The 17,007-nt window shown below is 50.3% G+C and overlaps 1 protein-coding gene across 1 annotated transcript in view; it reads right to left on the bottom strand.

The window, feature by feature from the left end:
- The window catches only part of LOC141052596 (microtubule-associated serine/threonine-protein kinase 3-like), a 109,362-nt gene extending 92,907 nt beyond the window's left edge, over positions 1-16,455 (bottom strand). The window contains exon 1 of the mRNA XM_073549825.1: positions 16,289-16,455. The gene's annotated coding sequence lies outside the window, so the exon portion shown is untranslated. The remainder of the gene's footprint in view (positions 1-16,288) is intronic.
- Between the last annotated feature and the right edge of the window lie 552 nt (positions 16,456-17,007).

Genomic DNA, 17,007 nt, shown 5'->3' with positions numbered 1-17,007 from the left:
AAATTCCTGACATCATGAGACAAGGTGGGCCACCAAAAAGAGCGACTCACCAGATCTCTAGTACCAAAAATACCTGGATGACCAGCCAATGCAGAGCAATGAACTTCAGACATCACTCTCTTCTTCCACTGGTCAGAAACATACAACTTTCCACTGGGACAACGCTCAGGTTTGTCCTCCTGGAACTCTTGCAGAGCAAGTCTCAAATCAGGCGAGATGGCAGAAAGAACTACCCCCTCGCCTAAGATGGTAGCAGGCTTGGTCACCACAGGAGAATCAGCAAAGAAGCTCCTAGAGAGGGCGTCTGCCTTGACATTCTTAGTTCCAGGAAGAAAAGAGACCACAAAATCAAAACGTGTAAAAAACAAGGCCCACCTAGCCTGTCTAGGGTTCAAGCGTTTAGCCGACTCTAGGTAAATCAAATTCTTGTGGTCAGTGAGGACCACAACTTAATGTTTAGCTCCCTCCAACCAATGTCTCCACTCCTCAAATGCCCATTTCATGGCCAACAGTTCCCGATTCCCCACATCATAGTTACGTTCAGATGGAGAGAACTTTCGGGAAAAGAAAGCACAGGGATTCATTTTAGATGTTACAGGATCCTTTTGGGACAAAACAGCTCCTGCACCAATCTCAGAAGCATCCACCTCTACCTGGAACGGGAGTGAGACATCAGGTTGCCGCAAAACCGGGGCGGAGGTAAATCTTCGCTTCAGCTCCTGAAAGGAAGCAACAGCCTCCGGAGACCAATTCAACACATCAGCACCCTTCTTAGTCAGATCAGTCAATGGCTTGGCAATACTAGAAAATTTTGCTATAAATTTCCAATAAAAATTAGCAAAACCCAAAAACTTCTGGAGGGCCTTCAAAGAAGTGGGCTGAACCCAATCAAAAATGGCCTGTACCTTGGCCGGGTCCATTTCAATAGTTGACAGAGACAAAATAAATCCCAAAAATGAAATCCTCTGTACTCCAAAAAGGCATTTCGATCCTTTGACATACAGGGAATTCTCCCTCAAGATCTTGAACACAGTCCAAATATGTTCCACATGAGAATCCCAATCCTTGGAGAAGATCAAAATATCATCCAGATAGATAATCAAAAATTTATCGACAAAGTCTCGGAAAATATCGTTCATGAAGCACTGGAAGACAGAAGGGGCATTAGTGAGCCCAAAAGGCATCACCAGGTACTCAAAATGTCCCTCCGGAGTATTAAACGCCGTCTTCCATTCATCCCCATGCTTAATGCGGATAAGATTATATGCCCCCCTGAGGTCAAGCTTGGTAACCCAGCAAACACCTCTAACTCTAGAGAATAGATCTGAAATCAGGGGTAACGGATACTGATATTTAACAGTAATTTTGTTGAGGGCACGATAATCAATACAAGGCCTTAAAGAACCATCCTTTTTGGCCACAAAAAAAAACCGGCACCCAAGGGTGAAGAGGATGGTCTAATATGACCCTTCTCCAACGCCTCCTTAATATAGGATCACATAGCCTCGTGCTCGGGTACAGATAAATTGAAGAGCCGACCCTTGGGAAATTTACACCCCGGGCTCAGTTCAATAGCACAGTCATAACTCCTATGAGGAGGCAAAGATGCAGACTCATTCTCGCTAAATACATCATAAAAGTCCGCCAAATAGTCAGGAACATCATGCGACTGAGGAGAGGTGGAAAAAACCGGAGCCTCACTAAAGGCACACCGACAACCCCAACTCACCACAGACACAGATTTCCAATCCAAAACTGGATTATGAATTTGCAACCAGGGAAACCCCAGAACAACAGCATCATGCAGACCATGCAACACCAAAAATCTGCAATTTTCTTGATGGTCTGGGACGACCCGCATGACCACCTGGGTCCAAAACTGAGGATTATTTTTCGTCAAAGGAGTAGCATCAATCCCCCTCAAAGGGATAGGCGTCTGCAGAGGTGTCATCGGAAATCCACAACGTTTAGCAAAATCCAAGTCCATTAGGTTTAGCGCTGCTCCTGAATCCACAAAAGCCTTGGCGGAAAATGTGGACAGGGAGCAGATCAGAGTAATTGCCAGAAGAAACTTAGGTTGAACACCACCAACAGAAAACGTGTGTGCAAAGCGTTTCTCTCGTTTAGGACAAACAGAAATAATATGCGAGGCATCTCCACAGAAAAAACACAGCTTATTACGCCTTCTGAACTCCTGACGTTGCTCCCTGGACAAAACTCTATCACATTGCATAGGTTCAGACGTCTGTTCAACCGGTGGCAACACCTCTCGTGCAATCCTGCGTTCACGTAAACGCCGATCAACCTGAATGGCTAATGACATAGAATCGTCCAGACCAGAGGGAACAGGAAATCCCACCATAGTATCTTTTACGGCTTCTGACAAACCCTTCCGAAAGAGAGCAGCGAAGGCATTATCATTCCAGGTAGTAAGGACCGCCCACTTTCGGAACTTTTGACAGTACAACTCTGCAGAATCTCGACCCTGGTTCAATGCCAACAGGGTCTTTTCAACCTGATCAATAGCATTAGGTTCGTCTTACAACAACCCCAAGGCTTGAAAGAATGCGTTCACATTAGTCAGAATAGGATCATCTGGTTTCAAAGAAAACGCCCAATCCTGGGGATCGCCACGCAGCAAAGAGATGACAATTTTAACCTGCTGCGCGGAGCTCCCTGACGAGTTAGGCTTCAAGGCAAAAAATAATTTACAATTATTTTTGAAACTCAAAAATTTAGATCGATCCCCAAAAAATACATCAGGTGTAGGGATCTTTGGTTCAACAGCATGCGAACGAGCAAGGTAGGCGGAAATTCCCCGCAGTTCCGCAGCGAGCTGCTCCACACGATCAGACAATTGCTTTATCTCCATTGAGAGAAAAAAAAAAATTCCCCCTACGGCCTCAGAGATATAGAGGAAAGAATATACACACTCTTTTTTTTTTTTTAAAACACAATTCTTTCCTGCTATTGAGTACCCTAGGATCTGCGGTATGGCGGGTGATTATTTTATGAATGAGTCACCGTAGGAGGCAAAAACAGAAATGCAAGCTAAGTCCAGAAAACCAGAGAAGTTGGTAGCTATCGGATTGCAGACCCCTAAACCTATCAACACAACTAGCAGTAGCCGTGGGGGGTTCCTACGATGCCCTAGACCCCTTGATCACAGCCAGAGGACTATATAGCCTAAAGACAGAAAGGGAAATCTAAACTGCCCCAGAGCAGACCCCAAAGCAAAAGGCAGCCCCCAACATATAATGACGGTGAAGCAAGAAGAAAGAACACTAACACAGACAGAAAGATAGACTGAGCAAAGACGGGGCCCAAGCTAACTAGATAGGAAAGGACAGGAAGGCTGCTGTCTGCAATCCGTGAAAAACCCTATGAAAATAAGAGCCAACAAACTGACAGTGAAAAAGGCCCTGAAGACGCTAGGCTTCAAAAAGACTATGTCAGTACTCAGGAATATTCTGAAGACAGAGCAACAGGCAAAAGGAGATTCAGCTCACCCCAGCAGGGAAAGGCAGAATCCAGAAAAGCAAGGCAAACAAAACACAAATGCTAAAAGGCAAAGCAGAAAACTTAGCTTTAGAGGAGCAGGAATCAGACTGGTCTCTTAGAAGTCCACAGAGAAATCACCTGCAGGGCAGAAGGGTGTCGGCAGCCTTATATCCAGTCCGTGACTCCACTCAGCCAGTCATCATCATTAGGCTCAGGTGCCTGATAATCAGGCTCATTACCTTCCTTTACCAGAATAGGGAGTTCACCAGACCTCAGTGACGAAGGGGAAAATGAACTCACAACACCCGTGCCAAAGACACTGCTGAGAACCAGCTGACGGTGCTGGAACCCGGATGGGTAGCAGAAGCTGCAAGAGTCAATGGAACTAGCGAGAACCAGCTGACGGTGCTGGAACCCAGAGTGGCAGCTGAAGGAACAAGAGCCAATGGCACAACCGTGGACCAGCTGACGGTGCTGGAATACGATTAATAAGCAGGAGGTACCTGTGCTACAAAGCACTACCAAGGACCAGCTGACGGTGCTGGAACTCGGATACCGAGAAGGAGGCACCTAGTCCAAAGGCACTGACGAGAACCAGCTGACGGTGCTGGAACCCAGAGTGGCAGCTGAAGGGACAAGAGCCAATGGCACAACCGTGGACCAGCTGACGGTGCTGGAACATGGTTAATAAGCAGGAGGTACCTGTGCTACAAAGCATTACCAAGGACCAGCTGACGGTGCTGGAACTCGGCTACCGAGAAGGAGGCACCTAGGCCAAAGGCACTGCCGAGAACCAGCTGACGGTGCTGGAACCCGGATGGGTAGCACAAGGTACCCATAATAAACAAAGTTGCAAGGCCGCGAGCAGGACGCAGTTACCGAAACCCACAGTCCAACAGGGGGTGCTTGTCCTATTGGCACTATGGAACCAGCCTTTATTACCAGAATCCGCAGCCCACATAGGAAGCACCGAAACTGCAGGCACCATAGACTCGGCTAACCCGACCGCAACACGACAGGACAACGTATTGGTGGCAAAGTGACGTTGACACTACCCGGAAACAGCAGGCGTGCTGGAACCAGGCTGGGCAGGAGGGAGTACCCGTGCCAAAGACACCATCTGAGCAGCAACTGGCGATGTTGGAGCCCAGGGTCAATCATGCAGGAGGCTGAGGCCTACTTGGAGCGAGTAGTAAATAAGATGTAGTGTGATTTTGGAGGCAGCAGGAGACTTTGTCGTCCACACAGCAGGGGAGCAGCTGGCGTTACTGAACCCCACAAACACTGGAGCATGTGTTTTTGTCTGTGCAGACGACACTTCCGAGCAACAACTAGCTGTGTTGAAGCCCAGGATCAAACATGGAGCAGGCTGAGGCCTACTTGAAGCAAGTTTTATACCGGTTGTAAACTACTACTGATTGTAACCGTGCTCCACTTAAGCCTCTGGCTCTTCTGTCTCTAGTATTTCCCCTGGCCTCCAACCCCGCCAGTTACTGCTCTGAAGTGGCATCTGCACAATCCACACTTGTTCCTGGGTTACAGGGGCTCAGTCACGTCAGTTGATCCCCTGATGTGTGTCCGTCAAGGTCTCCTGCTCTGTCCACATTCCCACTACTAGTAATGGGAATGTGGACAGAGCAGGAGACATTGCCGGACACACATCAGGGGATCAATTGACGTGACTGAGCCCCAGTAACACAGGAACAAGTGTGGATTGTGCAGACGCCACTTCAGAGCAGCAACTGGCGGGGTTGGAGGCCAGGGGAAATACTAGAGACAGTGCAGCCAGAAGCCTAAGTGGAGCACGGTTAAAAATCAGTAGTAGTGTGACTGTGTAGGCAGCAGGAGACTTTGCCATCCACACAGCAGGGGAGCAGCTGGCATTACTGAACCCCACTGACACAGGAGCTATTGTGTTTATCTCTGTGAAGACGGCACTTCTGAACACCAACTGGCGTTGTTGGAGCCCGGGATCAAGCATGGAGCAGGCTGAGGCCTTATGTTTTTTGCATGTGGAGGCAGCAGGAGACATTGCAGTCCACACAGCAGGGGAACAACTGACGTTACTGAACCCCACTAACATAGGAGCTAGTGTGTTTTACTCTGTGAAGACGGCACATCTGAGCACCAACTGGCGTTGTTGGAGCCCAGGATCAAGCATGGAGCAGGCTGAGGCCTGATGTTTTTTGCATGTGGAGGCAGCAGGAGACATTGCCGTCCACACAGCAGGGGAACAGCTGACGTTACTGAACCCCACTAACACAGGAGCTAGTGTGTTTTACTCTGTGAAGACGGCACTTCTGAACACCAACTGGCGTTGTTGGAGCCCAGGATCAAGCATGGAGCAGGCAGAGGCCTGATGTTTTTTGCATGTGGAGGCAGCAGGAGACATTGCCGTCCACATAGCAGGGGAACAGCAGACGTTACTGAACCCCACTAACACAGGAGCTAGTGTTTTTCTCTGTGCGGACAGCACTTCCAAGTGACAACTGGCTGTGTTGAAGCCCAGGATCAATCATGCAGCAGGCGGAGGCCAACTTGCAGCAAGTTTTATGTAGTTTGTAGACTACTACTGATTGTAAACGTGCTCCACTATGGCCTCTGGCTCCACTGTCTCTAGTATTTCCCCTTGCCTCCATTCCCGCCAGTAACTGCTCTGAAGTGGCGCCTGCACAATCCACACTTGTTCCTGTGTTACTGGGGCTCAGTCACGTCAGTTGATCCCCTGATGTGTGTCCGGCAATGTCTCCTGCTCTGTCCACATTCCCACTACTAGTGCCAGACATGGGATGTGAGTGAGGTTGCCTAGGTCCAGAGCTGCCACCAGATTTCGGCCATTGTCACACACTACCAAGCCCGGCTGGAGATTTGCTGGCACAAACCACACGTCCTGCTTGATGGCATTCCAGAGCTCCTGCGCTGTGTGGCTTCGATTCCCCAAAGAAATTAACTTGAGTATGGCCTGTTGACGTTTGGCCACGGCTGTGCTCATATCGGTCGTAACAGGTTCCTGAGGCGCTGTTTCTGAGGAACTTGAGTAGGAGGAGGAGTCAATGTGTAGAGACTGGATTCCTGCAATCCATGGAGTTGGCAGAACATGTACAGCGCTACTCTCCAGATCTGTACCCAGCTCCACAACATTGACCCAATGGGCAATGAGGGAAAGGTATCGTCCCTGTCCATGGTTACTGGTCCACACATCGGTGGTCAGGTGGACCTTGCTACTGACGGCGTTTAGTAGCGCATGTTTTATTTTTCCCTCCACATGTTTTTGCAGGGCAGGGACAGCTTGTCTGCTGAAATAAAGGCAGCTCGGCACGGTGTATTGTGGGACTGCTAATGCCATGAAGTTCCGGAAGGTGTCAGTCTCCACCAGCCTGAATGAGAGCATTTCAAGTGCCAGTAGTTTGGCAATGCCAGCATTCAGAGCCTGTGCTCAGGGATGGTTTGCCGAGTATGGCCGCTTTTTATCCCATGCCTGTGCTACCGATGGCTGTAGAGTGGCCTGGGAGTGTGAGGATGACTGGGAACGTGGTGCTGTGGGTGGAATGTCACTGGGTCTCCAGACAACAGTGCCAGAGGTTCTTCCTTGGCGATCCTGTGAGGAAGCCAAACCAGCTGTGTGTGAGCTGGAGGAAGAGGCCCCAACACGAGCTGAAGAGGTGGTAGGTGGTGCTGTACGTTGGTCTACATCTTCAGTGTGTCTGTGTAACTCCACCTCATGCTTGGTCCGCACATGTTTCCACATATTTGTGGTATTGAGGTTGCTGACATTTTTCCCTCTTTTGACTTTCTGATGACACAGCTTGCATTTGACAAAGCAAATGTCATCTGCAACTGTGTCAAAAAAGGACCACACACTGCAAGTCTTGGGAGCGCCCGTTTTGGCTATTGGAAGAGGAATGCTCCTAACGGGTGCCGAAGTGGAGGCTACAGGCCACCAAGTCTGCCCCCTCCCTCTCCCTACTGTTTTGGCCGTTCGGGGAATCTCTTCCTCAGAGCTGCTCCCACCACCTTCCTGTTCTTCACGCCATGATGGGTCAAGGACCTCATCATCTACACTCCCCTCTTCAAACACCTGCTTCTCCTGGGTTGTCTCACCAGCACCGTACGCACCAGAAAGTGGCACCTGAGTCTCGTCATCATCTGATGCGTACTGAGTTGTGCTGACTAGAGTTGAGCGACTTTTGGTTTTTTATGGTCGAGTTTCGTTTCGTGAAACCCGACTTTTCCAAAAGTCGGGTCGAGCAAGATCGGCCGATTATAGGGAAAAGTCGGGGTCGTCCCGAAACACGAAACCCAATGTAAGTCAATGGGGAATAAAAGTCGGCAGTGAGAGGAGGACAGGAAACACACCTACAGTGCCCATTTGAATGCCAAAAGCATCAATTCTTCTTACTTAAGCTTGTCAACCTTAATTAACTTCATAATACAAGTTACGCACTGAAAAATGGGGGTTATTTGGCTAAAGTTATGGGGGGGTAGGGCTGGCTCCAGGTTTTCATGTGCCCTGGGCGAAAGAGCGCCCCTTTAACACATACCACAACTCATCATGCTCCGATACGGCAGAGAAATAGCGGTATAGTACAATGAAAAATACTTCACTTTTTACATCTCATGACGAGGCCCATCTATTTCTCCATACAGAATCATTGGTCCCATATAATGTTTGAAACAGTATATGATGCGCTCCACATAATGCTACAGTATATGTTGGTCCCCATGGATGAAGCTCCACTGTCTTATGGGCCCAAATAATGCTCCAAAGATAATGGGCCCCATTTCTAATGCTCTAGTGTATAATGGGCCCTGTAAATGCTGCTCCAGTGTCTGATGTCCACCTTTGGAATGTTCCAGTGTATGGTGGGCCCCATCTATCATTCTCCAGAGTATAGTGCTCCCCAAAAATTGCTGTCCCAACATTGAAAACAATCAAATAAGTCTCCTCGCTAGGGAATCCCTGTACTAGTCTGGACTCCTCGTCGTCCCCATCTTCCATCTCACTGCACAGTATTTCAACCTTGCAAGTGCTGTGATCCTGAGCAAGCAGGGGGGGCCCACTCGTTGGCGACGGCACTAGCACAGGGCCCCTGATAGTACGGTGGTGTGTCTGATGGCGGGTGGGCCGAACCTGCACTTTCATCTGCAGCTTCCTCTTTGTCACCGTGGAAGATGGAACTGTATATGGGAAGGGTAACCTGAGTTTCATCAGGGTCAGATTCAGGCCGGGTAGCGTGCGAGGGGAATGTAGTGGTCTGGGTCAATGTACCAGCAGATTCATCGAGCAGTGGCTGGGCATCAGTGCACTTGTGTCGCCCCCAGGAGTACGGTCGCCACAGTGGCATTACCTTCCTCCTAGGGAGTGTGATGTCATGCTTGGGAGCAACGAAGGATCTCTCTAGCAGGTTAACTGATTGGGCGGCGTTATTCCCACGAGTCATGACCCTCCAAACAGCGTTCATGAAGGCAAAGTGTTTGTTTTACGTGGGCAGTATGGTTGCAAAGCTGAACCTTAAAGGAATGTCCAGAAGGGCACCACCAGGAGTGGAGCCTACGGCATAATTTGACTCAACACGGTGTGAGAATCATGTGGGAATAGTGGATGAGGGCAGGTATATCTCACCCAGATTCCTTTCCTATGTGGCCTAGTCTGGTCAGTATCGCACCTGCTTGCTAATGAATAATGGGAGGTGGATATAAAAGGATGCCAGGTGGTTGTGGGAGTGTCTCAGCCTGGGAACACAGAGAGCCTGTCTGTGTGAGAGACACACGTGAGTGAGAGCAGTGCCCACTGCAACTGTGGTTTGGCTGGATGGGAGAAGCCCGCCAGTTGGTAGTTAGGTTGTACTTTGTTTAGTTAGTGCCGGACAGGCAAGGATTTGTTTTATGTTTTATTTTTTTATGCATTGCTTTCACCATTAATAAACCTGACCCAGTGTCAGTTATACCCGAATCCCAGCTCTGCGCCTGAGTTTCATGCTGAACGCACGTGACCTTTGACCCCAGCAAAGGCGATCCCGGAGTGTTTTATCACATTGTGGTGGAGAATGCGGGCATCACGTTGCAAGCATGAGCATGGAGGACGTGGTGAAAGCGCTGGTACAGTCCACCGCCGTCCAGCAAGAAGCTAATCGGGTGATGATGGCCCAGCTGAAGGAGTTGGTGGACATGACAGCTACCGATCGTTCGCTTCTCCAGCAGGTGGCACAGCGCCTGGCAAGCCTACATGAGGTTAACCTGGAAGCCGAGTCGAGAGTGATTCACGTGAGTCGGTACTGGCAGAATATGACAACCGAAGATGACGTCGAGGCATACCTGACCACGTTTGAACGGACGGCGGTACGAGAAAAATGGCCGAAGGCACGATGGGCCGGCCTGATTGCCCCGTTTCTTTCCGGTGAGGCCCAAAAGGCTTATTATGACTTAGAGCCTGAAGCTGCGCAGGACTTTGACAAACTGAAAGCCGAGATCTTGGCCCGGCTGGGAGTGACGACCGCTGTCCGTGCACAGAGAGTGCATCAATGGACTTATCAGCCGGATAAACCACCGCGGTCACAGATGTTCGACCTGATCCACGTGACGAAGAAGTGGCTACAACCCGAGGTGCTGACAGCGCCAGAGATAATCCAGAGAGTCGTCATGGACAAGTACCTGAGAGCTCTACCGCCAGCCCTGAGGAAGTGGGTAAGCCATGGAAATCCTACGACGGCAGATCAACTGGTGGATCTGGTTGAACGTTACTCCGTGGCGGAAGGACTCCGAGACGACGTTACCCCACCTCGTTCTTCATCATCTCCACGTGGAACCGGTAAGACTGTTCCAGGGAGTAGGGGAGATGGAAAAATCCCTAAGACAGTGGGGGAGGAAAATGGGACTGCCCGCACTGCGAGGCCGAGAGTAGCGAACTATGGTCTAAGCAAGGGGCCCGTTAGGTGTTTCCGCTGCCAAGAGATGGGACATATTGCTGCGAACTGTCCGGTCACTACTGAACCCATGCAATGCGACGTCACAGACTCTAAAAACCGCGTGTCTATGGTTGCACGGGTAGTGAGTGTGAATGCCGGTCAAAAGGATGCGGAAAAACACTTGTGTGATTTAACTGTTGATGGCAAAAATGTGGTGGCATTGTTAGACTCGGGAAGTGTGGTGACTCTGGTGAAGGCCAGTCTGGTGTCAGCCCCGACTGGACCATCAGACAAATTTTCTGTAACGTGTGTGCATGGAGACACCTGTTCGTACCTCACCACGGTCATATGCATTACTACTTCCTATGGGTCTGTGCAACATAAAGTGGGACTCGTCCCGGCGTTATTGCATGATGTTATCCTGGGCCAGGATTTTCCCCACTTCTGGCAATTGTGGGAGAATCAGTTGATGCCCTTGGGTAATCGTGTACATGATTCTTCTCCCAGGGCGCGTGGGGGTCCCGAACCCCTGGAGGAGGTCTCCCTGGAAGACTCGGGGGAAGAGTCTGCGGGAAATGACCTGCAGTTCCCGTTTTCAGTCATGGCGGGTGATACGGAGGAGACCGGGGAAGAGGAGGAGGCCGACAGCCGTCCACCTCCCCGTTTGCCGGATTTAGAAGTTCAGAAAGATGACTTCCAAAGCGAGCAAATAAAGGATCCTACCCTTTCTCAGGCTAGGACAAATGTAAAAGTGATAAACGGGGTACCCGTAGAACCTGGCTCTAGGCTGGCATATCCTTACATGGTTCTGGAGAATGATTTACTCTATCAGATAGAGAAAAAGGGGGAAGGTACGGTGCAACTATTAGTCGTGCCAAAACCCTACCGGCGGCAGGTGCTGGACCTGGCCCACGGACATGTGATGGGAGGTCACCTGGGAGTCCAGAAAACCACCGAAAGGATATTACACTGTTTTGTTTGGCCAGGCATGCATCACGATATTCGTGTATATTGTGAGTCTTGTCCTGACTGCCAAGCCTCTGCACCTAAGCCCCGGTTCTGTAGCCCTTTGGTACCCCTACCTATTATTGAGGTCCCGTTTGAGAGGATTGGGATGGATTTAGTTGGACCCCTTCCACGGTCTGCACGTGGACACCAACATATCCTGGTCATCTTGAATTATGCCACTCGTTACCCGGAGGCCATCCCTTTGCGTAACATGGCCACCAAGACGATTGCCAAGGAACTGGTGCATGTGTTTAGTCGGGTCGGTATACCAAAACAGATACTCACCGACCAGGGGACCCCCTTTATGTCCAGGGTAATGAAGGAGCTCTGCCGATTGTTACAAATCGAACCGTTACGCACATCCGTGTATCATCCTCAAACAGACGGGTTGGTCGAACGGTTCAATAAAACTCTGAAGCAGATGCCGTTAAAGGTGATAGACAAGGATGGGAAGAACTGGGACTATTTACTTCCGTATTTGCTTTTTGCCATCAGGGAAGTACCCCAGTCTTCCACGGGATTCTCGCCTTTCGAGTTATTGTACGCCCGACGTCCTCGCGGACTGTTAGACGTTGCAAAAGAAACCTGGGAGGGTCAGGTCACTCCGTTTAAAACGGTGATAGATCACGTCACACAAATGCAGGACCGTATTGCGGCTGTTATGCCTATAGTCAAAGAACACATGATGCAGGCTCAAGGAGCCCAAAAAAGAATCTATGATAGGGGCGCCAAGATCCGTACGTTTGCACCCGGAGATAGGGTGTTGATCCTGGTCCCCACGGTGGACAGTAAGTTCCTGGCAAAGTGGCAGGGCCCCTTTGAGATTAAGGAAAGAGTTGGTGAAGTAAACTACAAAGTATACCAGGCAGGTAAGCGGAAACCTGAACAGATTTATCATGTAAATCTGATAAAACCCTGGAAAGATCGGTCTGCCTTGTCAGCGGAGCTGGCCCGTCCCGTCTGCTCGCATACCGTACCGGAGGTACGGGTTGCAGAGACTCTCTCGGAGCGGCAAAAGACTGAGGTCAGGCAGTTTCTACTTCACAACCAAAAGTTTTTCTCAGAAAAACCCGGGCAGACTACGCTAATGAAACATGACATCGTAACAGAACCTGGTGTCACAGTTCACGTAAAGCCCTACCGAATCCCGGAAGCGCGCCGTGAAGCCGTTTCCCGAGAAGTGAAGGCAATGTTAGAGTTAGGTGTCATTGAGGAATCGCACAGTGCTTGGTCCAGCCCGATTGTGCTAATTCCTAAACCGGACGGCACCATCCGGTTCTGCAATGACTTCAGGAAACTGAATGCGGTCTCAAAATTTGATGCCTACCCTATGCCCCGGGTCGACGAGTTAATAGATCGGTTAGGAAAAGCCCGGTACATTACGACCCTAGACCTAACAAAGGGGTATTGGCAGATCCCTCTGGTGGAGGCTGCCAGAGAAAAGACGGCATTTGCTACCCCAGAAGGTCTATTTCAGTATGTGTATATGCCGTTTGGACTGCACGGAGCACCGGCGACCTTCCAGAGACTGATGGATCGAGTCCTGAGGCCACATAGGCAGTACGCTTCGGCCTATTTGGACGACATTGTCATTTACAGCTTGGACTGGGAGACTCATCTCCAGAAAGTACAAGCTGTGATTGACGACCTGTGGGAGGCAGGTCTAACCGCGAACCCCAAGAAATGTCACATCGGGCTAGAAGAAGCCCGGTATTTGGGGTATGTAATTGGGAGGGGTGTTGTTAAACCCCAGGTTGATAAGATTCAGGCGGTTCAGGACTGGCCACAACCTGTCAACAAGAAGCAGGTGCAAGACTTCCTGGGGATCGCCGGCTATTATCGCCGGTTCATACCCAATTTTGCAGCCATCGCTACCCCCCTGACAGATCTTACAAAAGGGAAAGACTCCGTCATGATTAAATGGAGTTTAGCAGCTGAAGAAGCCTTCCATAGCCTAAAATGGTGACTCCGGACTTCCGCAGCGCGTTTGTGGTACAAACGGATGCCTCTGATACCGGTATCGGGGCAGTACTCTCACAAGTGAGGGACGGAGTGGAACACCCAGTCCTCTATCTCAGCAGGAAGCTGAATAAACACGAGCAAAGGTATGCAGTCGTAGAAAAAGAGTGCTTCGCCATTAAGTGGGCTCTAGAGGCCCTCAAATATTACCTGGTGGGCCAAAAGTTCAGGCTGATCACGGACCATGCCCCTCTCAAGTGGATGCACTTGAACAAGGAACGGAATAGCCGGGTGACCCGGTGGTTCCTTGCCCTGCAGGCCTACACTTTTATGGTGGAGCACCGCCCAGGGGTACAGATGGGAAATGGAGATGCCCTGTCCCGAGTGCACTGTTTGGCGGGTGTCATTGCTCGACCGGAGAGGTCTGAGCAGAGGGGGGGGATATGTGAGAATCATGTGGGAATAGTGGATGAGGGCAGGTATATCTCGCCCAGATTCCTTTCCTATGTGGCCTAGTCTGGTCAGTATCGCACCTGCTTGCTAATGAATAATGGGAGGTGGATATAAAAGGATGCCAGGTGGTTGTGGGAGTGTCTCAGCCTGGGAACACAGAGAGCCTGTCTGTGTGAGAGACACACGTGAGTGAGAGCAGTGCCCACTGCAACTGTGGTTTGGCTGGACGGGAGAAGCCCGCCAGTTGGTAGTTAGGTTGTACTTTGTTTAGTTAGTGCCGGACAGGCAAGGATTTGTTTTATGTTTTATTTTTTTATGCATTGCTTTCACCATTAATAAACCTGACCCAGTGTCAGTTATACCCGAATCCCAGCTCTGCGCCTGAGTTTCATGCTGAACGCACGTGACCTTTGACCCCAGCAAAGGCGATCCCGGTTTGTTTTATCACAACGGGCAACCTCAACCATGCCAGCTACAGAACAGATGCACACATTGCAAGCTTAATTCCGTTAACGAACGAGACTCCGTCATGCCCCGCGGTCCGAGTCCGGCTTACTAGAGGGACACGTGAGGCTCTGGCACATGAGATTGGCCAATAACTGGTGTGTCATGCCCTTACATGTCCGTGGCTGCATGTGCGCTACACTGAAAAGGCCAGCGTTTGTCGCTTACAGGTGCAGATAACCCGCTGAACAACGTTAGTGATGGGGATCACTGATTACAATTATTACTCGCGAGCGATGATTTCCCAGTAAGTGCAGGTCAACCGCAGTTCCGGAATTAGGCCTAACCGTCATTCCTGAAAAAATGAAAAACTTATGTGTGCAAACCACAGGTGCTGTAGCTTGCTTAACAGCTCGCCAGCCGTTCTCACGCCCAGTATGGATTACACGTGATTGCACAAAGGTGAGAAAGGGTACCGTATCCCCGGATAACATGTATGGATAGCGTAGACATTCAAAAGATATGTCTATACATCAGGAGGCAGGCTCAGACGGTGTTAGGCCCAGTATGGCTTGCAAGTGATTGCACAAAGGTGAGAAAGGGTACCGTATCCCCGGATAACATGTATGGATAGCGTACACATTCAAAAGATATGTCTATACATCAGGAGGCAGGCTCAGACGGTGTTAGGCCCAGTATGGCTTGCAAGTGATTGCACAAAGGTGAGAAAGGGTACCGTATCCCCGGATAACATGTATGGATAGCGTACACATTCAAAAGATATGTCTATACATCAGGAGGCAGGCTCAGACGGTGTTAGGCCCAGTATGGCTTGCACGTGATTGCACAAAGGTGAGAAAGGGTACCGTATCCCCGGATAACATGTATGGATAGCGTACACATTCAAAAGATATGTCTATACATCAGGAGGCAGGCTCAGACGGTGTTAGGCCCAGTATGGCTTGCACGTGATTGCACAAAGGTGAGAAAGGGTACCGTATCCCCGGATAACATGTATGGATAGCGTACACATTCAAAAGATATGTCTATACATCAGGAGGCAGGCTCTGACGGTGTCAGGCACAGTATGGATTTGACGGCCCAGACTACACAGCGGAGGAGCAGGGAGAGGTAAAGATTGCAAATGCTGGGGCCCTGCCCAAGCAAGGGGGCCCACTCGTGGGCGTCGGTACTGGCACTGGGCCCCTCATAGTACGGCGGTGTGTCTGACGGTGGGTGTGCACCGCCACCGTCAGAGACACTTGATTGCACTATGAGGGACCCTGTGCCAGTGCCCGCGCCCAAGAGTCGGCCTACCCACCTGTCCAGGGCAACGGCACTCGCACGTTGTCGTGCGCTAGGTGGTGACCCCGGCCATGGGGGGGGGAGGCAGCACAGTTAGGGAGTTTTAGAAAGTGGCATATGTTGATGTTGGACATTCAGCTGATGCAAAAGTCGAAATAGGTCAAGTCCCAGGAAGAGGTGGACCAAAGCAAGCCATTTTTCTGTCACCCTATGTGTCATCAGGGTAAGGTGGGACAAAATCCTTGGAAACCCATGCATGGTTCATTTTAATGAAGGTTAGATCATCCACATTTTGGGTTGAAAGACGGGTCCTTTTTTCTGTCAGGATTGATCCAGCTGCACTGAAGACTCTTTCCGATAGCACACTTGCAGCTGGGCAAGCGAGTGTTATGCGGGGCTTAGGTCAAAGGAGGCTGACAAACCCGGGCCCCTGCGGAGTCCCTCAAACTAGGGAAAACCCTGTCTGACCCTCAACCCCGGGTTTTTGCTAAAGGTGCAAATGCCTCTCCTTATCTTCTGCTCAGCCCTAAGCTGAACCCTCCACCCTCCACCCAGTGAGTTGTAAAACCACCAAAGCCCACACAGTAATGACAGACAGGGAGAACTCAAACCACACCGCGCCGCATACACACAGGACAATACTATAATGTGAACAGGGCAAAACAAAGCACAAATATAGGAAGGCGAAAAGGTAACAACGGATCATACGACACCAGATATGAATTTCTCTCTCCAACACCTCCTCTCCAGACCGGAACCACTTGGCACAAAACACAAGCTATAATCGGCGACGCCCACAGGCCAGCACGACTATTTAAAGACCGTGGGCGTGACCAAACATCCCACCTGATTTCCAGCTAGATTAACCCCAGATAACCTGAGTAAAATCAAGCCGGCGCCACTGAGGCTATAGTGGACGGAGATGGAACTACCGCTGCCTGCCGGACGCTGTCGTGTGAACAGCGTCCGACATGACAGTACCCCGTCTTCTACGAGGGACCCCAGGGCCCTCAAGACTCATAGGACCCGGCTTGTCCGGATGGCGGCGGTGAAAGGAACTGACCAGTCGATCCGCGTGTATGTCCGAGGCTGGTACCCAAGACCTCTCCTCCGGACCATACCCCCGCCAGTGCACCAAATACTGAAGAGTACGGCGCAGTACTCGTGAGTCCACCACTCTAAATCGCCATCCACCATGACTGGAGGTGGCATCGGCGTCGTGTCCACAGAGCCTACCACCTTTTTCAATAAAGACCTGTGAAACACGTTGTGTATCTTGTATACCGCAGGAAGCTCCAACCGATAAGCGACCGGGTTAATGATGGCAGCAATCTTAAAAGGGCCAATAAATCTTGGACCCAATTTCAATGATGGAACTTTGAGTTTTATGTTTTTAGTAGCTAACCACACCCAATCACCCACACACAGGTCC

Source organism: Dendrobates tinctorius, unplaced genomic scaffold, assembly GCF_039654945.1.
Source record: "Dendrobates tinctorius isolate UK_male_01 unplaced genomic scaffold, ASM3965494v1 ptg000162l, whole genome shotgun sequence".
NCBI classification, from domain to species: domain Eukaryota; kingdom Metazoa; phylum Chordata; class Amphibia; order Anura; family Dendrobatidae; genus Dendrobates; species Dendrobates tinctorius.
The sequence above is the reverse complement of the archived record's forward strand: the minus strand, read 5'-3'. Positions and strand labels throughout refer to the sequence as shown.